Below are 26,748 nucleotides of genomic sequence, written 5' to 3'. Positions count from 1 at the left end.
ACAGTAAGAGTTAACAGAATTTTGCCAAATAGAGATTGGTCCTATTGAACTTACTTGAATAAATACAACTAAATCATTTGAAATCAACCAACTGTTCATCAAATGGAAGCTGCCAAAGTACTTGGAAAAGATATTTTTTTGAGTGTTTAACATCTCTCCACCTGAGTCTTGTTTACACGTTAAATTTGCTCAGCAGCTCCAAAGGCAAAGACCAATCCCTATCAAAATAACCATATTTCCTTCTGAATTGAACTAATCACGTATGAACAATTCAATTCAACTCATCAAACAACATCTGAACATCCTGTATGTACTGAGCGCCACCTTCGGTCCTGGAGAGGAAGAGAAGAAAGGCACTGAACACACGCTCTCAGGAGCTCAGGGTGTAATGGTGGACACAGACAATGGAGCCCTGCCATCATCTATGATGCTGGTCAGCACAGGGACTGCAGCACACAGAGGAGGGACACATCTCTCAGCCTGGAGAGGAAGGAGAGGGCACAGTGGGTAGGGATAAGTCAGGAAAGGCATCCTGGAGGAGGTGATTTCAGCTCTGTCCTGCTTGTGTGAGTGGAAAACAGCTTCGGGATGTTCATTCTTCAAGTCCCCAACATGGGACCTAGGAAGATGGATAGGCCTCTGTTCTCCCTAGTCATGAATTGCTGGCTGGCAAGTCTTCAGTTCCTTGGCTTCTTTGCCACCCCATACCCTACCCACCACCACAGCCAATAGGCGGCAGAGGCAGTGGTCCTGAGCAAAAAGAATCTCCAGGTATTACACTAATGTATGCAGTAGCATCTCATTAGCATCTTTGCCAGCAGAAAGCACATAAATAATTCATTGGTTCTGCTCTAGAATATCTGATAGACTGGTCCAAACTCCCTCGCAGAAAGGGGAAGCCTCAGGAGCTGGGGGAGGGCTCTGATGGAGCAGCAGCTCTCAGGCTGGAAAGTCTTCACGCATGGACCCACAGTGCTGCTCTGATGGAAGAGAACAAAGCGATGCATCGCTTTCCTTTTACCCAAGAAGGAGACTCCTTTTCTCCTATAAATGAGACCCTCTAAAAGAGTGGAAGCCGACCAGGGTGACCCACTTACAAAACAGAATAAAGATTCACTGTCAGGAAGCTCGCAATAACCCCAGATCAGCCCTTTCCAAGGCTCCAGATCCATGGCCAAATTAGAAGTTCTGCAACACAGAGACCTTTTAAGCATTGTTTGATAAATAGTTTTCCCAAACATAGTTGACCATGGAAACATTTTTTTTAATAGCTGAGGACTTATTAACATTCATCAAAAACTAGTATTCCATAGATGGCAGAGTTGCAGTTAGAGTCAAAGACCTCAAGATCTGCTGCAGAATTCCTTCTCGTGGATTTCCCTGGTGGTCCAGTGGTAAAGAATCCACCTTACAAGGCAGGGGATACGGGTTCAATCTCTGGTCAGGGAACTAAGATCCCACATGCCGTGGGGCAACTAAGCCTACGTGCCACAACTACTGAGCTCGCACGCCTCAACTAGAGCCCGCGTGCCGCAAATTACAGAGCCCACGCGCCCTGGAGCCTGTGCGCCACAACTAGAGAAGAGAAAAAACCCTCACGCCACAACTAGAGAGAAGCCCTCACACCACAGTGAAGAGCCCACGTGCTGCAACAAAAGATCCTGCATGCCTCAGCGAAGATCCTGCGTGCTGCAACTAAGACCCGACACAGCCAAAAATTAAATAAATAAATAAATAAATAATAAATCTTAAAAAGAATTCCTTCTTGCTCAGGGGAGGTCAGTCTTTGTTCTATTCAGACCTTCTACTGATTGGATGAGGCCCACCCCATTATGGAGGGCAATCTAATGTATTCAAAGTCCACTGATTTAAACGTTACTCTCATCTGAAAAACACCTTCAGAGAAACATCCAGAATAATGTTTGACCAAACATCCGGGCATCCGGGCACTGACACACAACATGAACCATCACACAGCCCTATTTAGTGTCATGTCACTCTATGCGCCATCAGCTAAGCTTGACTGGAGCTGGAGGACCAAACCTTCCCAGCTGGCTCACTCCCATGGCTGGTAAGTTAGCGCTGCCTATGGGCTGGGAGCTCAGCTGGGCTGTTGGGAGAAAGGTGCAGGGCCAGGTTTCTCTCTACATGGGCTTCTCCATGGGGCCGACTGGGCTTCCTCCAGCAGGATAGAGGTGTTCTAGAACTTATTACAACCCACCCTCTGCTCAAGTTATTTACATTTAGCCCACATGCAAAATATACTAACCCCCCCCCCACCCCCAAGTCTCATCCCTTTACCACATCTGGCTTGAGGATCAGAAGCTTATCATCGACATAAGGTTCAGGTGTGGATGAAGCTTGAGTTCAAAGAGACAGCCACAAAACATTCCGCCCACTGAGAAGGCAGTGTATGTGCCCTCCCCTGAATCTGGGGACAGGGACCTCTGGTGATTATGCTGACAGATGGCAGATGGCAAAGTGACGCTGTGCTGGTTTCCAGGCCTGGGCCTTAAAAGACTGGTGCTTTCTGCTTTCTGTCTCTTGGAACACTTGCTCTGGACCCTGAGCTGTCATGAAATCCAATTACCCTGAGACCATCCTGCTGGAGAGGCCATGGTAGATGTTCCAGTCAACAGCCTTCCAACCACCCCGACAAGGCTCCAGCCATGTGAGTGAAGCCATCTTGGACCCTCCAGACCAGCCCGGACACCAGCTGAGTGGCCCTGAGTAACTCTGGTGGGCACCATAGGGGTAGATCTGCCCAGATTCCTGACCCACAAAATCATGTATTAAAATTGTTGTTGTTTTAAGCCACACCAAGAGATAACAGGAACAAACAGTATTTGACATCTTTTAGGTCACTAGTTTATAACTCTTGGTTTTATGTTTAATAGCAGAAACATCCTTTCCAATAACCTCTCACATGGAACCTATTACGTAAAGAGATCCAAGGAGCTACTTTGCTAAAAGTAAAACTCCCTCAACCTTCGTATCCCCATGGCTAAAGCACCTCTGAAAAAGGTACTCCTTGTTTTACAAAGACTATACTCAAGGTCCAAGGCTTAAATGGCTTGCTTTATGTCAGTAGTTCTCAAAGTGTGGTTCCTGGACCAGCAGCATCAATATCTTCTGGAAACTTGTCAGAAATACTAATTCCCAAGCCACGTCCCACATCTACCAAATCAGAAACTCTGGGGTGGGGCTCAGCCTTCTGTGTTTTTGTTTTGTTTTGTTTTTTTGCGGTACGCGGGCCTCTCACTGTTATGGCCTCTCCCGTTGCGGAGCACAGGCTCCGGACGCGCAGGCTCAGCGGCCATGGCTCACGGGCCCAGCCGCTCGGCGGCATGTGGGATCTTCCTGGACCGAGGCACGAACCCGCGTCCCCTGCATCGGCAGGCGGACTCTCAACCACTGCGCCACCAGGGAAGCCCGCCTTCTGTGTTTTAACAAGCCCTCCAGGAGATTCTGACACACGATAGAGTTTGGGAATCACTGTTCTGTATCACAGAATGAGGTAATTACCCAGCAAAACCTTGACTTGATCTGACCTGGGTTTGAATCCTGGACATTTCTCAGTTTTGTGACCGTAGGCGAGTTACTGTCTCAGCCTCAGTTTCCCTACCTGAAAAGAGAAGAGAGTAATAACTACTGTTGATACCCTCTTCCATTCTTTCTCTCTCCTCTGATGGTCCCAACCCTTCTGGGTGATGGAAAAGGAGAAAGGGCTCTAAGCCCCAGGTTAATGTGGTGACTCTGAGCCCTGCTGGTAGAGTGGGTGGCTGCCATTCCCTGAACCTGGGTTCTGGAGTTTCCTTCTAAGCAACCTTGACTAATCTGAAGAGCCAGGGAAGCAAGGAGGATATGCAACCAGTGAGATTTAATTTAAATTGAATGGCTTCACTAAAATTTCTGAGAGGAGCTTCAGGTGTCTCTAGCACATGAGTTCAAGTCCATCCCTGTACAGGAAACCCCATCTCTCCCTCTAGTCCTCATGCCTCTGTCTGAAACACCAGCCCAAGAGCCCTCTGCCCCTCCTGGACTCCTCCCCAGACCTCCCTGCAAGATGAAGCAAGCCAGACCACAGCTGGTTCTGCCTCTAATGACTATTTTCTTCATTTGCCTGTTTTCCCTTCTGTTTCATCATTATGTCAATACCAGAAGGAGAAGGTTGTCAGGGCAACCTAGAGTGGAGGCGAGAAGTTCATCCTTGACCAAGACCTTAAGTCTGCTTGGTTAAACACCCACTGAGTTCTTGGCTGCCCTCTGTTTTCTGGAAGCAAGAATGTAAAAATTCAACATTTTCTGCTTTTCTCCTCTTTTCTCTCCCTCTAATCATCTTAATCTCTCTCTTCTTCTCTCAAGTCAGCCTGACCTGTGTACATTCTCCGGAATTTACTAGCTTTAACTCCTTCTCTTTCTACTAACTAACCTTGATACTCTTTTCTACCTGAATCAATACATTGAGACCCTCCAGTACCCTGTCTGATGGGTACTGCACACAGCACCCCACCTCATATGCTGGCGGGGGAGGGATTAGATGTGGTCCAGCACCAGGAGGGCTGGGGGCATGTGGCAGACACATGGATGTTGGGTTGGTGGTATTACTGTTTTAGTAATCCCTGTCTCCCTGGCTGGCATTCTCTCCATTATAAAACTAGAATGTCAGTGCTCAGAGCTGCCACAATTGTGTTATGATAGCATTTAAAATGAAAGAATGGAGAGAAACATACCAGAATACAGACAGTGATTAAGTCTAAGAGATGAGGTAATTTTTATACTTTTCTGTATTTCCTGATTTTTTTTTTTTTTTTGCGGTACGCGAGCCTCTTACTGTTGTGGCCTCTCCCGTTGCGGAGCACAGGCTCCGGACGCGCAGGCTCAGCGGCCATGGCTCACGGGCCCAGCCGCTCCGCGGCATGTGGGATCTTCCCGGACCGGGGCACGAACCCGCGTCCCCTGCATCGGCAGGCGGACTTTCAACCACTGCACCACCAGGGAAGCCCTTTCCTGATTTTTTATAATGAGCAAACATTACTTTTTTCACTTTCTTTTTGAAATAATTATATATTTACAAGAAATTGCAAAAATAGTACAGAGAGGTCTCATGTACCCTCCACCCAGGCATATATAACTTTTATAATAAAAAATTAAAACTAAAAATAATTTCTCCTATACACACAGGAGGCAGCTTGAGGGTTCCCAATGGCCAAATCTGAGATAATTTGAGCGATAAATAACCATAGTAATGGATTATAAACCATAGGGGAAAAAATCCATGAGTCCATACTGTTATAAATAAATACCTGAATAAGTAAATAAGAAGGAGAAGGGATAATTCTTCTTTAAAGTAAAATTCCGATTAATAAATGTAGAATGAATGATAGAGATAGGAAATCAGGAATAGGCAAACAACATGGAATAATTGTTGTCCAAAGGCATTATCAATGGATGCCAAATCAATGGGTAAAAGAAGGAAAAAAGAAGATATTTGCACAGTTTCAAAGTAGCTCAAGATAATTATTAATTACAAAGGAAAAAATAGAAACTGTGCAGATACCTACCACCTTAACCAAGTGATGAAAGTCAACAGCACCAGTAATAAGACATGTTGATATCACGTATCCCTTATATGATTCATAATATCACTTCTGGTGCTTTTGTCCAAAATGCATTACCTCAATTTAATCACGAGAAAATCTCAGACAAACCCAAATTGAGGGACATTCTACAAAATGCATACTCAGTACTCTTCAGAAGTGGCAAGGTCATAAAAGACAAGGCAAGACTGAGAAACTGTCCCAGATTAAAGGAGACATGACAATTAAATGTAATGTGGGATCCTGTGTGGAGTCTGAACAATAAAAGGAGATTGGTGGGAAAACTAATGAGCATATCATTAGCATTCTTGGTTGTAAGCAACATAAACCAACATGATTTGTTGGAAAACCATCAGTGTGGGGAGGAGGAGGCCAGATTTGAACCTAGGCATACTGGCTCCATAAGTCCAGCTCCTAACCACTTCATTTTGCTTCCTTTTGACAAATAAGCCTTTACCGAGACTTTGTGTTCCAGGCACTGGAGATATAAAATTAAACAAAGAATTGGTTCCTGAACTCAATTATTGCCAGCCATGTTGGTATCCCCAGTCCCGAGCATAGTGCCAGACTCCTGGCAGGCGCTTAATAACTGGCAATCGAATGAATCAATGAACCAACGTGGTAGTGGCCCCCAATGATCCCCACTTCCTAATGCTGACTCTTCAGGTAGTCCCCTCCTGTACTGAATAGCATTGTCCTGTGGGACCAATATAATATAGTGGAAGTGATGGTGTGCGATTTCTGAGGCTAGCTCATGAAAGACACTGTGGCTTCAACTTCCTTTTGTAGGATCACTTGCTCTGGGGCAGCCACATCACAGACACTCAAGCAGTCCAGGTTTACATGGCAAGAAACTAAAACCTCTTGCTAAGAGCCATGTGAGGGAACCATATTGGATGCAGATCCCTGAGTCCTGGTCAAGCCTTCAGATGACTGCAGCGCTGGCTGGCATCCTGACTTCAACATCATGAGAGACCTTGAGCCTAAACCACCCAGCTAAACTGTACCTAAATTCCTGATCCACCAAAACTGTGTGATAATAGTTATTATTGTTTTAGGTAGCTAAGTATTGGGGCAGTTTATTGCCCAGCAATAAATGACAAATACAGTCAGTGAATGAATGAAATGTCAGACCTATTCTTTCCCTGCTGTGTCTTGCCCTTATTATCATAGCATTGTCATAACATTTGATTGTTTACAAGCCTGTATCACCTGATGCCCTGAGGACAGAGATGGTCCGTGGTCTCTGGGTCCCCAGTGCCTGGTGCCATACCTGACATATGGCAAGTGCTCAATAAGTATTTGCGGAATGGATGAGTGCCAAGAGACAAATGGAGTCCTAAACCCATCTTTATCCAGAGTTCTCTAGCAGCCCTAAAAGTATTACTGCTGGGAAGGAAGAAAAGGGATAGAGTTTTATTGAGAACCTTGAAGTCAGTAGGGTTCTTTTCTCCTGACTTCCAATCATCAATGTATTCCAAAAGTTTTGAATTTGAAACAGAAACAGAAGTATTTAGTAAGGAGATCAATGCCTTCCCTCCACTCACTTGGGTTGAGGAATGACACCTCCCTCTATGCCACAAAGGTATAAAATGACCCTTCTTAGGTCACCTCAGTGGGCCAACTTGTCAATGTTTTGCAAATAATACAATATATAGAAATCGATTATATATAAAATTTAAACTTTTCCCTCTACTTGGAAAGCAGCCATTAAAAATTATGAGAACGAAGATAACCTATGGAATGGGAGAAAATATTTGCAAATGATGTGACCAACAGGGATTGATTTCCAAAATATACAAACAGCTCATATAGTTCAATATCAAAAAAACCAAACAGCCCAATCGAAAAATGGGCAGAAGACCTAAACAGATATTTCTCCATAGAAGACATACAGAAGGCCAAAAGGCACATGAAAAGATGCTCAACATCACTAATCATTAGAGAAATGCAAATCAAAACTACAGTGAAGTATCACCTCACACCAGTCAGAATGGCCATCATCAAAAAGTCTACAAATAATAAATGCTGGAGAGGATGTGGGAAAAAAGGAATCCTCCTACCCTGTTGGTGGGAATGTAAATTGGTGCAGCCACTATGGAGAACAGTATGGAGGTTCCTTAAAAAATAAAGTTACCATATGATCCAACAATCCTATTCCTGAACATATATCCAGAAAAGATGAAAACTCTAATTCCAAAAGATAATGCACCCCAATGTTCAGAGCAGCACTATTTATAATAGCTAAGACATGGAAGCAACCAAAATGTCCATTAACAGTTGAATGGTTAAAGAGGATGTGGTACATGTATACAATGGACTCTTGCTCAACTATAAAAAAGAATGAAATAATGCCATTTGCAGCAACATGGATGGACCTAGAAATTATCATACTAAGTGAAGTAAGTCAGACAGAGAAAGACAAATACTATATGACACCACTTACATAGAGAATCTAAAATGTAATATAAATGAACTTACTTACAAAACAAACAGACTCACAGACATAGAAAACAAACTTACGGGTGCCAAAGGGGAAGTGGGGGAGGGATAAATTAGGAATTTGTGATTAAAAGATACACACTACAATATATAAAATAGATGAACAACAAGGACCTACTGTATAGCATAGGGAACTACATTCAATATCTTGTAACAACCTGTAATGGAAAATAACCTGAAAAAGAATATATATATGTATGTATAATTGAATCGCTTTGTTGTACACCTGAAACATTGTAAATCAACTATATTTCAATTAAAAATTTTTGAGAACTATTGATCGATATGGAAAATATATAAAGTTCAGTGGGGAAAGCAAGGATAAAATTAGGTGGGCATCACCAAGACTGTATTGGGCACCTCTTCAGATCTGCTTGGCCCTGCCTGTCTCTTAGTCCTGCCCACGCTGGGGTGACCAGTTCTGGGTCAACTCCGGCCAGCTTCTCACAGCTGCAACCTGACATTATGTGTCCCCTGCTTATGCCGCTCACCCTGGGGCTTCTCTGTCAATGCCATCGCCTGAGACTTAGGGGAAACCCACTCAGCACCCATGCAAGGGCACCTCAGAAATGTGGGTGAGTTACCCCACGGGGAAAGCCTTTGACCGACCGACAGGGGTTGGGAGCCAATGGAAAATGCTTCTCTCTTTCTCCCCCCACCCACGCAAGGTCTTCCTATGACTCCTCAGATGATCTTGGATCCAGCACCCAGGTGCACTCAGCTGTGGCCAGTTCCATAACACATTCTTGCCAGCTTCGCTCCCCATTTCTCATTCCTCCTCCCTGAAATCATGTTCCTCAGTGAAATATTTGCACAGAAACCTTTGTCTCAGACTCTGCTTTCTGGGGAACCAAGCCAAGACAAGCATCACAACGTTCAAATAAAATGTATTTATAGGGACAGAGACTGCAAGGAAAAAGCACCAATATGATGGTATTGCTGTGTTAGAGTTGGGGGGAAGGGATTATGAGTGGTTTTTTTATTTTCCCTATTTTAAACTTTTTCTTTTTTCTTTTTTTTGGCCACGTGGCACGGCTTGCCAGATCTTAATTCCCCAACCAGGGACTGAACCTGGACCACAGCAGCGAAAGCGCTGAGTCCTAACCACTGGACAGCCAGGGAATTCCCCTAAACTTTTTCTTAAACGATGCATTACTTTTGTACACTTAAAAAACCATTTCCATTTTGGAAAAGAAAAAAAACAAAAAGAAGAAGAAGTGCTTAATAAAACCAAAAAAAATGTGTTTCTTATATTAAAATGTTAAACAGCCTATTAAATTGTTTTTAGAATATAATCACACAACTATGTAAAACAGATTTAAAATATTAAAAATTGTAGGGCTTCCCTGGTGGCGCAGTGGTTGAGAGTCTGCCTGCCGATGCAGGGGACACAGGTTCGTGCCCCGGTCTGGGAGGGTCCCACGTGCCGCGGAGCGGCTGGGCCCGTGAGCCATGGCCGCTGGGCCTGCGCGTCTGGAGCCCGTGCTCCGCAATGGGAGAGGCCACAACAGTGAGAGGCCCGCATACCGCAAAAAAAAAAAAAAAAAAAAAAAAAATTAAAAATTGTAAGTAAATGACAAAAAAATCATTTCTGTTTTGAAAGTCACTGTTGGAAATGGTATTGAACTAGACAGAAAACTGACAGGATGTCATTTGGAGACCTCTGCTCAGATGCTAATTGTCTTCCTTAACAAGCAGGGGCAAGGGAGAGGTGCTGGGAAGGCTTCCTCCTCTGTGAGGGGAATAGAGGGACTGGAGTTAATTGGCCAGAGTGATGCTAAGGAGAACCTGTCCTCTCTACCCTGCTGGTTGCTGAGTTTGCCATGGAGTGTTTTTTAACATTTTGACCAGCTGCAATTTTGGCATTTTCTTCTACTTAAAACATCTCTATTAATATTGGCATATTTAAACATCCCAGGAACCTTTGAAGCTCTTCTTTGGGAAAAGCTCTTCAGCTCTTATGGAGTCTCCTCATTCCACCTAGTCATTGGCCAAGGTTAGGGCTGGGGTCTCTGGGGGAATGAGGTAGGAGATAGGGGTTCTGGTGGGAGACAACCTAGGGGTTCTTATGGGTAGGAACAATCATGACAGCATCTTTTGGGGAGGAAAAAAGCACTGGATCCTGGAGGAAGCCAGGGTTGATGGAAGAAGGTCAGGAGCAGGGTAGGGTGGGGCAATGTCCCCTTTGGGCTATTCTGGAGTCTTAACAGCCCTCCATTTGAGACTGGTCCTGGTAGGTAACACACTTGAGGCTGTCAATTCCAGTCAAAGAAGGGTGGTAGAAATCTGGAAATTTCAAGCTCCAAATCCCTTCCCTGCCTCTTTTTTTTTGCCATGCCACTTGGCTCGCTGGATCTCAGATCCCCAACGGGGATTAAACCTGGGCCAAGGCAGTGAAAGCCCAGAATCCTAACCACTAGGCCACCAGGGAACTCCCTGCCTGCATTTTCCAGCAATGTTTCCAAAGTCACCTAAATGTGTCGGTTTTGCTTTCCATGCATTGATGTGGGAATTACCCCAGAGAATCCCTGGTATTCCAGAAAGCCAGATGACAGGGCTTGGGATAGCCTGTTGAGTACTCTCTGGGCTTCTCTTCACTTCAGGGAGGTCAGCCAGATCCCCCAGATAGTAAAATGTCAGCTTTAGAACATAGTCCCCAAGGGCCCAGCTTGTGCCTACAGCAACCCCTCGCCACCCCCAGGCCTTCAGAGTCTTTAAATGCACTTTCACAGTGCCCTGGAGGTGGCTGGGGTATCCATCCACATTACCACTCCCATTATACAGAGGAAGAAACTGAGGCCAGAAGAAGTCAAGGGATTAGAAACACAGTAATATGTGCTAGAGCTCAAACCTGCCAACCCCGCTGGCCCCCACATTTAGTAGTCTTTTCGTTATACCCGCAGTCCAGCAGTTCTCAAACTTTTCCATCTCAGAACCCCTTTAAACTCTTAAAAATTAGTGCAGACCCCAAAGAGCTTTTGTAAGCTCCTTGAGGGCAGGGATCAGCTTTCTCAGTTTTGTGTGCCCATCCCCTCCCCACAGAATTCACACACAGTAGGCGGTCAATTCTCATGACAGGATGAGAAAGAGAAGATGAAAGGAAAATGGAAGGAAAGACAACCCCAGGTCCAACCTGACTGTAGTGTTACCTACCCCACCATCACACCAGCTCGGCCTCTGGATGCCCCTGCCATAAACACTGCCCCTTCACGACTGTTCCACAGTGACCGACAGTTAGAGCCTGCAGGCCAGGAGGAGCTGCAGACATCAGCTGCGAATCATCAACATAGAACAGGCAACATTCATGAGCACATACTGTATGCCAGGCACTGTTCTATCACTTTACGGGGATGGTTTTTTTTTCTTTTTTTTTTTGTAGTACGCGGGCCTCTCACTGCCGCGGCGGCCTCTCCCGTTGCGGAGCACAGGCTCCGGGCACGCAGGCTCAGCGGCCATGGCTCACGGGCCCAGCCGCTCCGCGGCACGTGGGATCCTCCCGGACCGGGGCACGAATCCGTGTCCCCTGCATCGGCAGGCCGACTCTCAACCACTGCGCCACCAGGGAAGCCCTACGGGGATGGTATTTAACCCTATTTCTCAGCTGCTATTATTTTTACGGATGAGGAAAACTAAGGCACAGAGAAGTTAACCTGTCCACAGTTACAAAATGAGTAAATGGAGGATCCAGGGTCTGCTCCAGATTCTGCTGGCTTAACCACTCCTCAATGCTGCCTCTCACAGTGGGAAAGAGTAATCTGGAAGGGGCTGCCACAAGACAGGAGCACCTAAAGGGAGATGATGAGGCCTCAGCGAGAAAAAACAGCCAAGGAAGCAGCCCCCAGACCACACTCACCCCTGCAATCACATATAAATATACCCAAGTCCATGGCGTGCAAGTAAATGTTTAACAACCAGCTCTCTGGAGCGGCAGGGACCGATTTGTAAGCATTTGCTCATTTCCATGGTGTAAACATTCTCCCACCATGGCTGATTTCAAAAGACCAATAGTTTACCATCAGTTTACAAAATTCCTGAATATTTAACCATTGGCTCTTGTGAGCATGTATGGTCCAGCTCTGGCACACCACTGTACAAGCCAGCCCCGCAGCACTGATTTGGACCCTAGATACCCCAGCAACACATAGGACGCTACATGAATGACTGCCATGAGATGGACTATCAATGGCATTACACAGATGGCTACACAGCAGCTCAGAACACATAAATAATTTTCTCAGGGCCACAGAGCTAGAAGGAAACCGAGCAGGGACTCAGATTCAAGTCTCCAGACCCACACTGTCCAGGGCAGCAGCCATGAGCCACACGTGACTATTGAACACTTGACGTGGGGCTGGTCCAAACTGAGATATTGCTGTAAGTGTAAAATATACACCAGATTTTGAAGACTTCACAAGAGAAAAAAGACCATAAGATATCCCATTTATATATTTTTATATTGAATGTATGTTGAAATGATAATTTTGGATATGCTGGGTTAAATAAAATATATTTTGGAAATAGATTTTCTTTTCTTTTTTTCTAATGTAGCTACTAGAAGATTGAAAGTTAATATCTAACTCACGTTCTATTTTTATTAACATGACTACATTCCTGGTCTAGAGCTCTGCCTGCAAAGCACCAGGCATTTCCCGTATCTGGGGATACTCAAATCCCTATAGGTCCCTGTGTAAGCGAGCGAACGCGCGCACACACACACACACAACCCGCTTGCGCAGGACAACTTACACTCTGCCTCCCCCACCCTCAACACTCACCACCCGTCCCACAGAGCCACTCAGGGAAACAGGACCCGGGGCCACAAAGACACACAACCCCCAAGACCAGCCACAGAGCACCTGCCTGAGGACATCATCCGCCCCCGCCCCGCCCCACACTGAACTTGAGGGAAAATGCTGTTCTAGAACATCGGCTGGGGGTGCCTCCCACCCACTTAGCAGCAGCTCTCTGTCTGGCTGAGTGGCAGACGTGTGGCAGACGGCACCTCTACCTGTAGCATCAGTCTCTTTGAGGGAGTTCTTCTGAGAGAAGGATGTTTGCCTTGGTGCTGAAACACTACTGCCTGTGAATCTGAGCTGCAGGGCGGGCCCTTGAGTAATGAGAGCAATGGCTGAGGTGTCCAACATGAAGGTGGCTTCTATTTGGACCCGGCTTTTCCCAAGCTATCTTCTTCCTGAACCTTCTGGCTTGAATTTTTCCTGATAGCGGGCGCCCAGGACAGAGGGTGTCATATCAGAAGCCCACCGCTGCCTGCTTCTCAGTGAATTTGCACACCCTTGTGCCTGTGTGTGAGGAAAGCAGGAAGATCAACACACTTTCTATGAGGCTCCTCTCTACCTCACCCACGAGCATACTTGTTCAGCACGCTGCTGGCTGTGCTCTGGCCTCACCACACTGGCTCACTAATTCTTAGGGCGATTTCCAAGTTCACAGTCATTGAGCCTCTCCAAAGGGTTTTGTTTTTCCTCCCTTAAGCAGAAAACAGCAGACCTCTGGCCCAGGTGACATTAATCCCACAATCACATGAAGGTAATTATTCCAAAGGCAGACTTTAGATTCCATAAAAAGTCAGGGCCACAGCCCCCGGGCCAGCCCAGCAAGACTCGGCTTCCAGAGGTCTCCACGGCCCCTGGTATCCATCACAACAACCAGTCAGGGCTTATAAAGGCTCATCATGAAAAGCAGGTAGGCTCTGGAGATGTAGCCTTCCTGCTCTTAATTGCTTAATTAGGTGGAATATAGCCTGCTGGATTCAAATCAGATGAGCTTCTGCATACACATCTGACTACAGAAGGCTCAGGGCTGGGGGGGGGGGGGGGCAAGGCAACATGGAAGATTCTAGAACCTGTCTTACCATGGGATGAGGCCTAGGTTAGAAGGGAGGTGAGGCTCTTGTGTCTCACTGCCATCAGTTAGTTTTGACACCTGGACACACAGATGTCCCTCTAGGCCTTGGTTCCTTCCTCAGTAAAATAAGATGGTGGTGAGTCGGCCTTCCTCAGGCTCTGCAATATCAGGGCTGCAAGTAGCAGAAAACCGCAGTTCAAACTGGATTGTCATTTGTTATTTCACACAAAAGGCAGAAGACAGTGCGCCTGAGGCAAGGTACAATCAGCAGCTCAATGTCATCTAAGACCCAGGTTCCTTCTCTGCAAGGTAGCTGTGGCCCCTCCAGGTGAACTTCCCAACTCCTGCGGTGAGACGGCAAGAGGGCCTGTCTCGCCTCCTGAAGAGAAGGAAGCCTTTCCCAAAGGCTCCTCCCAGAGACCTCCCCTCACATCTCATTGGAGGAACTTCATCACATGCCCACTCCTGAGCCAATCAGTGGTAAGGAACATTGGACAACCTGGATTGGTTCTGTTAATAAGGTGGAAGGTGGGGAATGGACGGTAAATGGGCAACCTACAGTGTCTGCTACAGATACCACTTACATTTAAATGGAAAACAGAACAGGTCTGGTCTTGTCCCCCTTCCCACCTGACCCCCTCCCGCCTTCCTCCATTTCTCTTGTCTTCCTTTTCATTCCTTTTTTTTTGGCTGCCCCACATGCAAGTTGCAGGATCTTAGTTCCCTGACAATGAACTGAAGCCAGGCCATGGCAGTGAAAGTGTGAATTCCTAACCACTGGACTGCCTGGGAATTCCCTTTTTTATCCTCTTAATCTCTATTCCAGTTATAACTGGAGGGAATATAAACCAAATCAAACTGGCTTAAGACTTAAAAAAATATATATTGGCTCATATAACTGAAAAGTTCAAGAGGAGATTGACACAGCTTGATCCAGGGGTTTCAGTGGTATCATCAAGGAGGGCTGGACCTTTCCTCCTCTTCATTGCCAGCTCTGTGCCAGCTTATTTCTCAGGCCAGCTCCTTCTCTCTGTCCCTTATTTAGCTGATATGGCCGTTGGCAACTCAAAGCTTCCACAGTCCCCAGCTCAAGGCTCTGGAAGGACAATGTTCCAGTTAATAGGAACCATCATCCAGTTAATAGATATCGCTATATTAAAAAGTCACTCCAAAGCTTAGTGGTATAAAACAACTGTTTCTTATGCTTATGGAGTCTATGCACCAAGGATTCAGACAGGGCATGGCAGGGTTGGCTGTTCTCTGCTCCACTATGTCTGGGGTCTCAGCTGGTATCTTAGTGTGCTTGGATTACCATAACAAAATACCATAGATTGGGTAACTTAAACAACAGAAATTTATTTTCCTACAGTCTGGAGGCTGCAAGTCCAAAATCAGGGTACCGGCACAGTCAGGTTCTGGTGCAGGTTTCTTCCTGGCTTGCAGACAGCTGCCTTCTATGTGATCAGAAGGTCTTTTCTTAGCACGTGCTTGCAACAGCTCTCTGGTGTCTCTTCTTGTGAGGGCACTAGTCCCATCATGAGGCCACCACCTTCATGACCTCATCTGACACTAATGACCTCCCAAAGGCCCCATCTCCAAATACCATCACATTAGGGATTAGGGTTTCAACATATGAATTTGGGGGTATAACATTCAATCCATAACAGCTGGTGAGACTCAAATGGCTGGGAGCTGGTATCATCTAAGTGCTTTTTCACTCCATGTCTAGCACAAGGGGTGGGATGACTCAAATGACTAAGGGCTCATATTCCCTCCCCTCTCCTCCCCTCCCCTCCCCTTCCCTCCTTCCTCTCCTCTCCTCTATTCTACTGTCTGGTGGTTCAAGGCTGTAAGAGCAAGTGTTTCAACAAACAAGACAGAAGCCACATGTCAACTGGTGTTACTTACATCATATTCTGTGCTCAAAGCAGTTATGATCCTGCCCAAATTCAAGGGGAAAGTCATGGGCTACAATTCTAAGGTAGGAGTATCACAGAATTTGTGGCCATGACTTAAAACCACCACAAGGGTTCCCTGTCTCTCCCAGAGAGCTTATGATCCCAGGAGAGGTGACTGATTGGTCCTGCTGGTATCCCAGGGCCACCTCTGGACCAATCACCATCAGCACATGGATGTGTCTGTCCTAAGTGACCAGTCTTGGGTATAAGCTCCAATTTGTGCCATTTGATGGACATGTGACCTTGGAGGGAGAGGGCTTAGCTGACGAGTACTTGTAGGCCAGCAGGAACCTTTGAGTTCATGGCTAGAGTCTACTATCCTTAAAATGATGAAATGTACAGATTCTTTTCCACCATTTCACATTGGTAAAAATCGAGAAAGAAGGATAGCTAAAGGCAAATAACAAATAACATTAAAAGTGTGCCCAGGCAGGCCCCTGGTGAGGCCCTGGTTCCACCTCTGCTACCCTTCCCTGCCTTTCTGCTCGTTTGCACCTGAGCCAGCCTTCAAGGTACAGCTACAGCTAACCCCCTCCTGACACCACCCCTGATCGACACAGACTACGGAAGTTTCCTCCTTCCCCGAGCGAATGCACTACACATCATCGTCCATCCCTGGTCTCTGCATTTATCTTCTCCATCCCGTCTCTCCCAGAGCCCACCTGCAAACTTGGCATCTCCACCCTCGGCAAGGATTCTCCCCTGAAACAGGAGGAGTTTAAGGAATTCCCAGGATTCTGTATTAAGTTACTTTGGTTGCCAGTCCAGCTCTGATAACTGGGTTCCTAACTTGTGCCCCACAATAATGACATCCAACATTTCCAAGCTCTGTCTACATGCTTTACATGTGTATTCCCATTTCATAGTAAAAACAATTCTAGCACTGTTTTCCCGTTTTACAGAGGCAGCAGAAGCACAGAGAAGGTAAGTAACCTGCGCCCCCTCAAAGGAGAGAACATAGATTCTACCTCTTGACGTGGAGGTGGCAAACTTTGGAAGACCGTGTGGCATCCGCTTTTAGAAAATACAATCTACCACACCATGCGCTCCTTCTTAAAAATTGCTTTTTATTTTCAAATAATTGTGAAGATTTGCAAAGATGGTACAGAAAATTCTGTGTGCTCTTCCCCTAGGTCCCTCTGTTGTTAACATCTTACGTAACCATGAGTCATTTATCATGGCACATACAGTCACTAGGTCTCCATGGCTTCCTCTGATCTGGGCAGTTTCTCTCTCTTCCATTATCTTTCACAACAGTGTTACTTTGGCAGAGGACTGGGTCAGGCATACACTCTCATTTTGATAAACACACAAATCTCACATCCTGCTTTAATAATGTATAAAATTTAAAAAGTAAAATTCCATGACCACAAAGCCGCTATCATATTGTATGCTTTCTCCACTATATATGACCGTATAGAGGTTGTGATTTTGTCATCCTAGGGATGTGGGTCCTCTTTCTTATATGGAAAACTATTCATTGGCTGATCTGAGCCTCACTTTCCACATTTGATAATAAATGAGGGGGTGGGGTGGGCTAGAGGATCTCCAAGCTCTGCCCAGCTCTAAAAGTTGATCCCACAAAATCAATTACGTGAACTTAAAATAGATTTTTCAGTCCTCAATTCTTAGTCAAATTTCTACATTGATTTTAAGGTAATTAAAGAATATTAAATAAGTTTCTTATAAAGCCTGAGACCTACATTTTCCCTATCTCTGGGCGTTCTTCTCACTCTCCCTTCACCCCACCAGACTCAAGGCTCGGGGAGGGCAGGGTGGACCTCAGGATTCATCATGCCCCAGCACTCAGCTGAGCAGCCAGCCTCAGTCAGCACTCAGGACATTTGATGGATGAATGAAATCACTTGCAGATGGACGGCCCCATTTGCCTCCTTGTTGCTCTGTTTCTGTTACGAGTTAACTAACTTCTATAACACGTACATTTTTTTTTTCCTCCCAAATTACACATTCAAGTCCTCCAGGGCGGCAGCCTGGGGTACTATTCCCTTTATCCCTCCCATACAGTGCCCCCTGTATCTACCTCGGAGGGTAGTCGATGAATATCGTGGGCATCAGCACAACTGGGTCTGGGCGCATCTGAGTGAAAGAATTTGTCATTCATTCATTCAACAAATATTTACTGGACACCTAATATATGCCAGGGCTTTTCTAGGTACTAAGGCATATTCTCTTGGGGATAGGATGGCCAATCTCTTGGACAAGATGACATTTGAGCAGGGCTCTGAAAACTTCCCACCCACTGATGGCTAAATGTATCGGAAAGATAAAATGAGGTATAAATCATACTAAGGCAAAGTGTCTGCATTTAAAAATCAACAACAGAATACTTTATTCCTGGTGAAATACAGGATAGGTTTTGCTTCATTTTGCTGCAAGGTCTTGGCTTATTTTGTTTTGTTTTTCACTCAAGTGGCCCATCAGGAAGAAAAGTCTGGGGGCAATGACAGCCTAGAAATGCAATAAAGGTAGAATGGGGTGTTTGGGTTTAGATTCCATCTACTTTAGAGCAAGACAATTAGGCCCAGCATTTGGAGGTGGGGCTTGGAGGCTCACTGTAGTGCCAACTTTGATTTGAGTAGCTCACCCTGCCCTGCCCACCTTGAAACTGAAGGATGCCATTTGGAAGTCACTGGACGGTAAGAGACGCCCCAGTTCTTCTAGAACTTACCCTCTTCCAGTTCTACACCCCCTGGTCAAATCACCTGTCAACCACACCCTGAAACTGCTGACCCTCCCTTGGTTTCCGGGCACGTAGGGACACCATACTTCTGAATTCTCCATCCTGGAGAGACTCTCATTTCTCTTGTCTCTCTCTTTTAAAGAAAGAAACCCATTTCCTTTCAAATGGGATCCAACAGTTTAAGAAAAAAAAATCTATTGAACTTTGTTTTTTTCCTCTGGTCTCTTGGTAAGGCGGATTTGGGTTTTGATTCTGTCAAAATGAGAAATTTGCCTTGTTCTGTAAAATCAGAGATTGGAAGCATTTCTCTTTTCTTTTTCTTTCTTTCCTTTTTTAAGCCCTCAGGGGCACGGACTGACAAGGGAGCTGCACCTGACTCTGGACACCTCAAACACAGCCAGCGGTGCTCCATCGCCCAGGAGCCCATCCCTGGGTGCTGGGTTTCAGCGTCATATCGTACCGCAAATGCCAGGAGGCGCCACTCACATCCTCATCCATGATGGGGCAACGTTGTGCCTGACAGATAAGAGGAAGCTCCCTCTTGATGAGGCACTGCCACTCCAAAGGCCTAGGGTGTTTAATGGAAGGAACCAGCAGAGATCCTGCCTCTAAACTGCCTTGTGACCTTGAGCAGGTCACTGAGCATCTCCGACCTGTGTCTCAAATGTAAAATATGAGGTTTTAACAGGTGAGTCTTTTGTGACATAGTGGTCCTTTTTCGACTGATGCTGACACAGCCACTATGCTCAGGGTCCCGTATTAACCAAACTCAGTTGACCCTGAGTCAACTGAGGGTAAAACATAAAGTATTTCTCCCCAACTCCAAGAAGTACAAAGCTTTTCTTTTTCCTGTTTTTCTTTTTTTGGGGGGGGGAGGAGGGTGGCAGTAGCTACAAAAATGACATTTTGCAGTTTAAATAGAAAGAATGAGGAAATGAAAGAGAGTCCTGGAGGCAGGTCGGGGTGAAAGATACATTTTCAAACATAGCAAAGGTGACCGATGGTTGCTTTGCAAAGGTGACCTTTGTCAAAGGTGACAGTTGTTTGCTTGCTGGTATCTTCTTGGGGAACCCCATCTTGCCCTCTGGAGATGCTCTGGTGGGACAGTCAGTCAAGGTTCCCTGCCTACTGAGACATGGGGCCAGCAAGCGTCCCAGGCTAGTCCAGTAACTCTGCTTCCCAGGAAGATGGATAGTGGACCCAGTGCCAAGCCCAGGGGGCCAGCGGGAAGGGCTCCACTCAGGGCATTGCTGCCCTGAAGAGGCTATCTATTCCTTCCTGCTGTCTACATGCTCCTGTCTTCCCGAGCCCCAGATGTTCAACTTTGTCTTCAATTTGGTGTCACCCCATGCCCTTCCACTAAATTCCAACTTTCATCTAAGTTAGTCAGAGTCAGATTCTGTTGCTTGCAACCAAGAACTCTAGATCTAATGGACATTTTATTTCTCCTCTCCTTCTTCCAAACTTTTCTGAAAACACAAAGAAGGAAGGAAGGGAGGGAGGGAGACATCAGTGTTTTTAAAATGTGTTTTAGCCACAGAGCCCTTTTTCTCTAATTAGATCTAATGTGGACTCTACCTAAGACAGATAAAAGCAGAGCTCCTTGTCCTCCTCCTACCTGTTCTGATTCAGCTTCCCCAGATCTGCTTCCTCAGAATCCAGAAATCTCAGCCACCATTTCCTCTGTTAATACCTACCTGCGAGAAGTTAAGGTTCCTTGGGGAGAGGGGCCAAGGAGAGAGAGGCAGTAACAGCAGCATTCATGGAACACCACCTGTGCTCTAGGCACAGCTGGGAGCTTCATACATGCTGTTCTAGTTACTATAACAAGCCTGTAAGGTGGGTTCTGTTCTGTTATTATCATTTGCAGAGGAAACTCAGGAGATCCAGCAATTGGCTGGAAGGCACATAGATACAAGTGACAGAGCTGAGATGTGAACCCCGGTCTCTTGTGACCTAACACAGGCAGATGGTCCCCCACTGTTATGGGGTATACAGTATGCCTCTCCCACACCTGCATGTCCATACCACCAACAGTTCCTGCCCCCAGAGCCTTTGCCTTACTCAAATGCTTCTATCAATGGAAGTGTCAAATAAAATTCAATAAAGTATTGAACAAAAGAACAATGATTATATGAAAGGAGTACAGTTTAAAGGTTAAGAATACAGGGTCTGACATCAGATGGGCCTGGGTGAATCCCAACTTTACTGCTCACCGGCTCTGTGATGTTGAGCAAGCCACAGGACCTCTCTGTGCCTCATTCTCCTCACCTGGAAAATAGGAGATAATAATATTTCCTATTGTGATAAGCAGAATAATGGCCCCAAAGATGTCCACATACTAATTCCCTAATCCCTGGAACCTGTGAATATGTTACATTATTTGGGAAAAGAGAAGTAAGGTTGCTAATCACCTGGACTTTAAAATAAAGAGATTATTTTGGATTATCTGGGTGAGGCCAATGTAATCACAAGGATCCTTACATGTGAAAGAGGGAGGCAGGAGAGTCAATGTCACAGTAATGAGATGTCAGAAAGACTTGCTGGCTTTGAAGATGGAAGGGGACCATGACCAAGGAGTGTAGACAGCTTCTAGAAGCTGGAAAAGAGAATGATTTCTCCCCAGAGCCTCCAGCAAGGAATGCAGCTCTGCTGACATCAATCCTTGATTTAAGCCCAGTGAGACTCATCTCAGGCTTCTGACCTATGGAACTATAAGAAAATAAATGTATTATTTTAAGACATTAAATTTATGGTAATTTGTTACAGCAGCAAGAGAAAACTAATACACGCCACTGAGAGGGTTGTGGGGATTATTAGTGATGCTACTGGATATGCAGGAACACAGGGAAGCTGTGTTTCCTCATTGGTTGGTGTGCAGAGCTGGGAACTATCGAGAGTGGTGGTAAGCTGTGCCCTGTTTCTTCTGACCATCCCTGTTCACCCTCCCACTCCTGCACCTTCATGCCTTAATTATGTTGGAATGTTTCTTTATAATCACACACCCGATGACTCCCTTCGTCACGCTGAATTCTAAATTGCACTTGAAGTAGCTTGTACAATGTACGTCTTCTGATTAGCTTCTTTCTGAGCTCCAAAATGAGGGTAATCAGAGTGGAGGACAGACCTTACTGTGTACCCTGGGATGGAGGAGAGGGCAGGGGATCTCTCCATTGCAATTTTCTAATAAGACTTGAAGAGCTTTTTAAGAGCCGGCTCACCTCACTCTGCAGGCCTGTGGTCATCCTGCCTCCCATCCCCTCCAGAAACACAAGCTCTCAGACTTACCCTTCCAGGTTCCGACGCAGCTGCCTTTAGTCCCTCCTTCACTGTGGTCTCTCCTCCTCTGAGATTGTAGTTTGTTCTGGAGACTAGGAAAGTGATTATAACCCAGCTGTCAGTCATACCCAGCCAACCCCTGAGATCTAGATCAGCTTGACTCAAACTCCCCCACTGTGTGGACTATGGAGCCCGAAGCCCCCTCAAAAATTTCTGAGGATTTTCAAATGGGGTCTGGCTCTCCTGTGGTCACGTCTTCCCAGTGAAAGATTTATAAGAAAGCTAATGAAGCTTAAATTCCAGGGCCGTTCCCTTGTGGGAGGCCCTAGCAAAGTGTTCACGTGGTCATATGTTTTGGTAAAATTTGCAAAAGGTTGATATTTTTATATTATTTTTCTTTAAGGGCATCTCACCAAACTGTATGAGCTTCAGATTCCATGAACTTTGGATCTGCCCCTGCACTTAGCTCCCTGTCTGTATGCCACAGTGCATTCACCCTCACACAAGATTCAGCCCTTTGTTTTCCTCCAAAAGGTGTCAAGGTATTCCTGAATGTGGTAGACCTCTCTACTCTGTGTGTGTGTGTGTGTGTGTGTGTGTGTGTGTGTGTGTGTGTGTGTGTGTGTGTGTGTGTCTTTTGCGGTGGGGATGGGAAGAAAGGGATTACAACTACAACTGGCCACTAGGCGTCCTCATTCTTAGAAGTTTCCTTGGGCCACCAGCATGGACCACCTGTTTCTGCTACTTTTACCCCTAGGGACCCACCCTCTGGGTAGCTCTGGCTTCTCTCTGCCTCATTTCTTTTTCCTTCTTCCTCTCAGGAGCACAGAAAATTCCTCTTACTCTCTCGGCTTTAAGCATTACTTTTGACTTTTCATCTTGTAACCTCCCTGCGCTGCCCTCAAAAGTTGATCATGGTATCTTCCCAGGCTGGCTTTCCTAAGAGGGCTTAGGGTACCTACAGTTAACAGAGTATACTTTTTACATCACAACATGGTTATCACAGAAAGTATTGGGCTTTTCTTTTCTAGGGCTGGGGGTGAGCATACCCAAGGGTCTGGGGGATAACACAGTCAATAGGGTGGAGTAGAACCTGCAAGCAGAGGTGATTGGGAAAAGGGGGAGTGGCCAAGAGCTTTGGCTGAAAAACAAGTGTGCTGAGATGCTGGTGCTAGGCCCATTTTTTCCCAACCCATTGGAAAGCCTCAGGACTTACAGCCAGCTGAATAACACTAAGGAGAAGGGACCATTCCCTCCTTTGTGCCCAGCTGGACCCTAACAGCTGGTCATGGTGGCTCCTATAATGTTTTATTTTATGTTTTTGTTTATGCATTTGTCTCTGCCTCCATGGTCCTAAATCCTTGATGCCAAGAAAATATGTTAGTTTTTCTGTTCCTCCCCATTTAGCATAGGACCTGGCATACTTCTTGAAAATTTCTTACTTATGAAATAGTGATAATATTAGCAGTTATCCCATAGAGTAATTATATAGATTGAATGAGGTAATCATCTAAAGTTCTTAGCATAAAGTCTGCCACAGAGTAAATACTCAGAAAGTATTCCTTGTTAATATCATTGAATGAATGATTGGATGAACGAATGAATGAGGTGCTTTGGTTTAATTCATCAGCACAAGATTTTACATAGGCTTTGAGTTCCTTTTTCATCTTTCTTCTTGCTATATTGAACTAAAAGAAATGGCATGATAAAAGAAAAGAAAGATAATAAAGTGGAAATCACAACTGTTTAATTATATCTAGAAATACAAATTTTTCCTTTTAAATTTCTAGGGTACTGACAGTAATCGAATGCAGTGCCCCTATCAGCTGGAGGAATGTATGCACTGTCAGTGAAGGTTGCCTTCTTTCTTTCAGAAGAATTACAGTCCGCCTTCCACGTCTGCAGATTCAACCAACCAGGGGTAGCAGATTTTTTTTATTTTATTTTATCTAAAAATTTTTGGCCACACTGCACGGCATGCAGGATCCTAATTCCCTGACCGGGGATTGAACCCTTGCCCCCTGCAGCGGAAGAGGGGAGTCCCAACCACTGGACCACCAGGGAAGTCCCCTAGAAAATATATTTTTTAAAAGATTCCAGAGAGTTCCAAAAAGCATAACTTGCATTTGATGTGCACTGGCAACTATTTACATAGCATTTACATTGTATTTATAACTGTTTACATAGCATTTACATTGTATTAGGTATTATAAGTGAGGTAGAGATGATTTAAAGGAGTGGGAGTGCAAACCCTTACAATTTAAGATCCTTTCCCAAAAATCCCTACCAGAGGAGAAAGGGGAAAAAAAGGGCAAAAAAGGACAGAAACACCATGAAGCAGCCACAGAGAGAAGGCGAAGGAGACAGGGACCTAAAGAGGGTGCATCTCAGTGAAGTGTGGAGGCCCTCCTGCAGGTCTGTACTCCCATCTCCCTCTCTCTGGATAGATGAAGTGAATTCAGAGCTTTGTGACACAGCCTTGGCCCCATGGAGCAGCTAGAAAGGACTGATGGGAATTGCCGACCAATGTGCCTGGGTGTTGGGAGGGAAAGCAGATTGTAGGGTGTTTTTCAGATGCAGACCGCCTTCAAAATGTAGCATCAGAATGAGTGCATGTTATCAGAAAAGCCGCCTACACAGCTCAGGAAATTAAAGAGATTTCCAGGCTGACGATTTTCGATAAGCACTGATCTTTGACTTTATAAGCAGTAGCAAATTCTGCTCAAATCAAAAGGCCAGCTGGTCGCCTGTGGAAACCTAGATTTTAGTTGAGGAAAAAGAGGAATAAAAAAAAGTCTTAATTAAAAAAATTTTCACACTAAGAAGGCAACATGTTTAGTCCCAGTTTACAACAAATTCCTTTTGGTTCCAAAGCATCCTAATTATCTAGAATTTATGAGGAATTTAAGACCCATCTACACCATCCCAATTATCCAGATGTGTCTGCCCTGAAAAGGGTTACACAGTAGTAGCCTATCTGCTAGTATAGACTCTGCCTGGAAAATGACTTATGTTTCCATTATATCAAAATTATATAGGTCACTTTGGAAAATACTGGATCACATACGTTAACACTAGAGCTAGAAATGACTTCCTGGGGCTTAGGTCTATTCCTCTGCCTTCTGAAAGCTGACATCTGAAGCCAGTGATTTTTTAAGTCTGTTTTGGAAAGTCCCCAGGAGTCAAGATTTCAGTCTCTGGATTTTAGTACCTAATCACTATTCCTACCAGAATATTCTTTCCCGAGAACTTGATTTTCTCCAGTGGTAACTTAAGCACAGGTTCAGGGAAAGCAGTAATGAACGATCAAGGCAGTGTTTAAGCACACATTTCCCCCAGGTTTGAGGCATCTCTGGTGTGTTTGTTATTCTCCCTCTGCTTCTCCCTTCTTCTGTTCTTGGCCCTGCCCTGTGTACCCCAAGGCTGATCCTGAGGACGGCAGCACCAGGGGTTCCCTCGCCTTCTGGATTCTGGCGGGGTTGGCCAATGCGAGACCTTCCTCGGGGAGGAGAGCCGGGGAAGGTCTGCCCTGTTGGCCCTGCTCTGGCCCTGGCCATGGACCCATGACCACTGCTCCCTCGGGGCAGTCCTTCCTTCATGCTCCAGCCCTCGGGCCTCCAGGAATACCTTTCCTCCTCCTTTTTAGGTCCGGTGGTAACAACAGCCTCCATTGCGGCTGGTCTCTGGGTTTCCTTAACCTGCCCAAACTCTGTAATAACAGTCCCAGCATTGAAGTCTCTTGAACCGCAAGGGCTAGATTCTGTTCCAGCTGGGACCCCACTGAGGAACCGGGTGACAAGATGTCTTGAGCCTTTTGGCAGCACAGGGTCACCCTCCCGTTTATCCCATTTCCTCGCTGAATTACTGCAAAGGGTCTGGGTTTCCCCAACTGTCTGAGGCAAGTGGGACCTCTGTGTCACCAACAAATCATGCTGTGACCACCATGGAAGGTGCTGGAGTGGAAGCTCGGGGTGGTAATAAGTAGAATCGACTCTGCAGTCTAGTGCCAGAGGGGAGCCAGCAGAGCCAAGGGTGCCACCTTCCCAGTCTTTCTACTGAGGGTGAAGGACGTTTGCTCTTCAGGGTGGAGGGTGCAGAGACAGCCTCCGACCATAACCCCAGGCCCCGCCTGTGGTGCCCCAACTCCTTTCACACTGGCCTCTGTGCAGACCCCCTCTTGGAGCCCAGCTCACCCTCTCCCGGCCTGCACAGCCCTCCTGCTCAGGCTCTCTCAGAACATAAAGCACGAAACGAGATTAAATGCCTCAGGAGCAGCCAATGGCCTGGGTCTAAGAAACAACACCTGTGACATGGGACAAGCCCCTTCTCTCTCTGGCCCTCAGACTCTCCATCTGTAAAGAGAAGTCCCACCCACCTCCCAGGGGTCATCAAAGACCCTAATAATATGCGCACGAGCACTTTGAAAATGGTTTCCATATAAAGTCAACCTCATCAAACTTCTTTTTCCTCTAACACTCACATCCAAGACATCAGGAAATCCCATCAGCTTGTCTTTGAAAGTGTACCTAGAATCCAGCCCCTAGACCACCATCAGCCTCCGAACTGGTTTTCCTGCATCCACGTTTGCCCCAGCCCCCAAGTCTGTTCACCACTCAGCAGCCAGAGTGATTCTTTAACACAGAAGTAAAAAAACAAGTCAAGATCCTCCAAAGGTTCTCCAGCTGACCTGGGCACAGCACAAAGCCATGTGAAGTCATCTGCAAGGTCCTACGATCTACCCCCTGCCCCGACCTCGGCACCTGACTCTCTCCCTGCTCCACTGCCATGGTCCACTCCTCCGCCTTCCTGCGGGCCTGGCTTGCCATGCACGCTCCCACCCCAG

At 45.9% G+C, this 26,748-nt stretch overlaps 1 protein-coding gene across 16 annotated transcripts in view; it reads right to left on the bottom strand.

Annotated features, from left to right (window-relative positions):
* LARS2 (leucyl-tRNA synthetase 2, mitochondrial) overlaps window positions 1-26,748 on the bottom strand; it is a 279,513-nt gene that overhangs the window by 181,793 nt on the left and 70,972 nt on the right. For 12 of the 16 annotated variants that reach the window (XR_012334582.1, XR_012334581.1, XM_033864716.2 and 9 more), the window contains 2 exons: window positions 21,915-21,997; window positions 20,843-20,897 (listed from right to left, as the gene is read on the bottom strand). The exons of 1 other annotated variant lie outside the window; for it this stretch is intronic. The gene's annotated coding sequence lies outside the window, so the exon portion shown is untranslated. Of the gene's footprint in view, window positions 1-13,974; window positions 14,140-20,842; window positions 20,898-21,110; window positions 21,339-21,914; window positions 21,998-26,748 lie in introns of all 16 variants that reach the window. 3 more of the 16 variants (XM_033864711.2, XM_033864710.2, XM_033864709.2) reach the window with 3 other exon arrangements.

The sequence above is a fragment of the Tursiops truncatus genome, chromosome 10, assembly GCF_011762595.2.
Source record: "Tursiops truncatus isolate mTurTru1 chromosome 10, mTurTru1.mat.Y, whole genome shotgun sequence".
Lineage (NCBI taxonomy): Eukaryota > Metazoa > Chordata > Mammalia > Artiodactyla > Delphinidae > Tursiops > Tursiops truncatus.
Note: the sequence above shows the minus strand (reverse complement) of the source record. Positions and strands in the feature narration are given on the sequence as shown.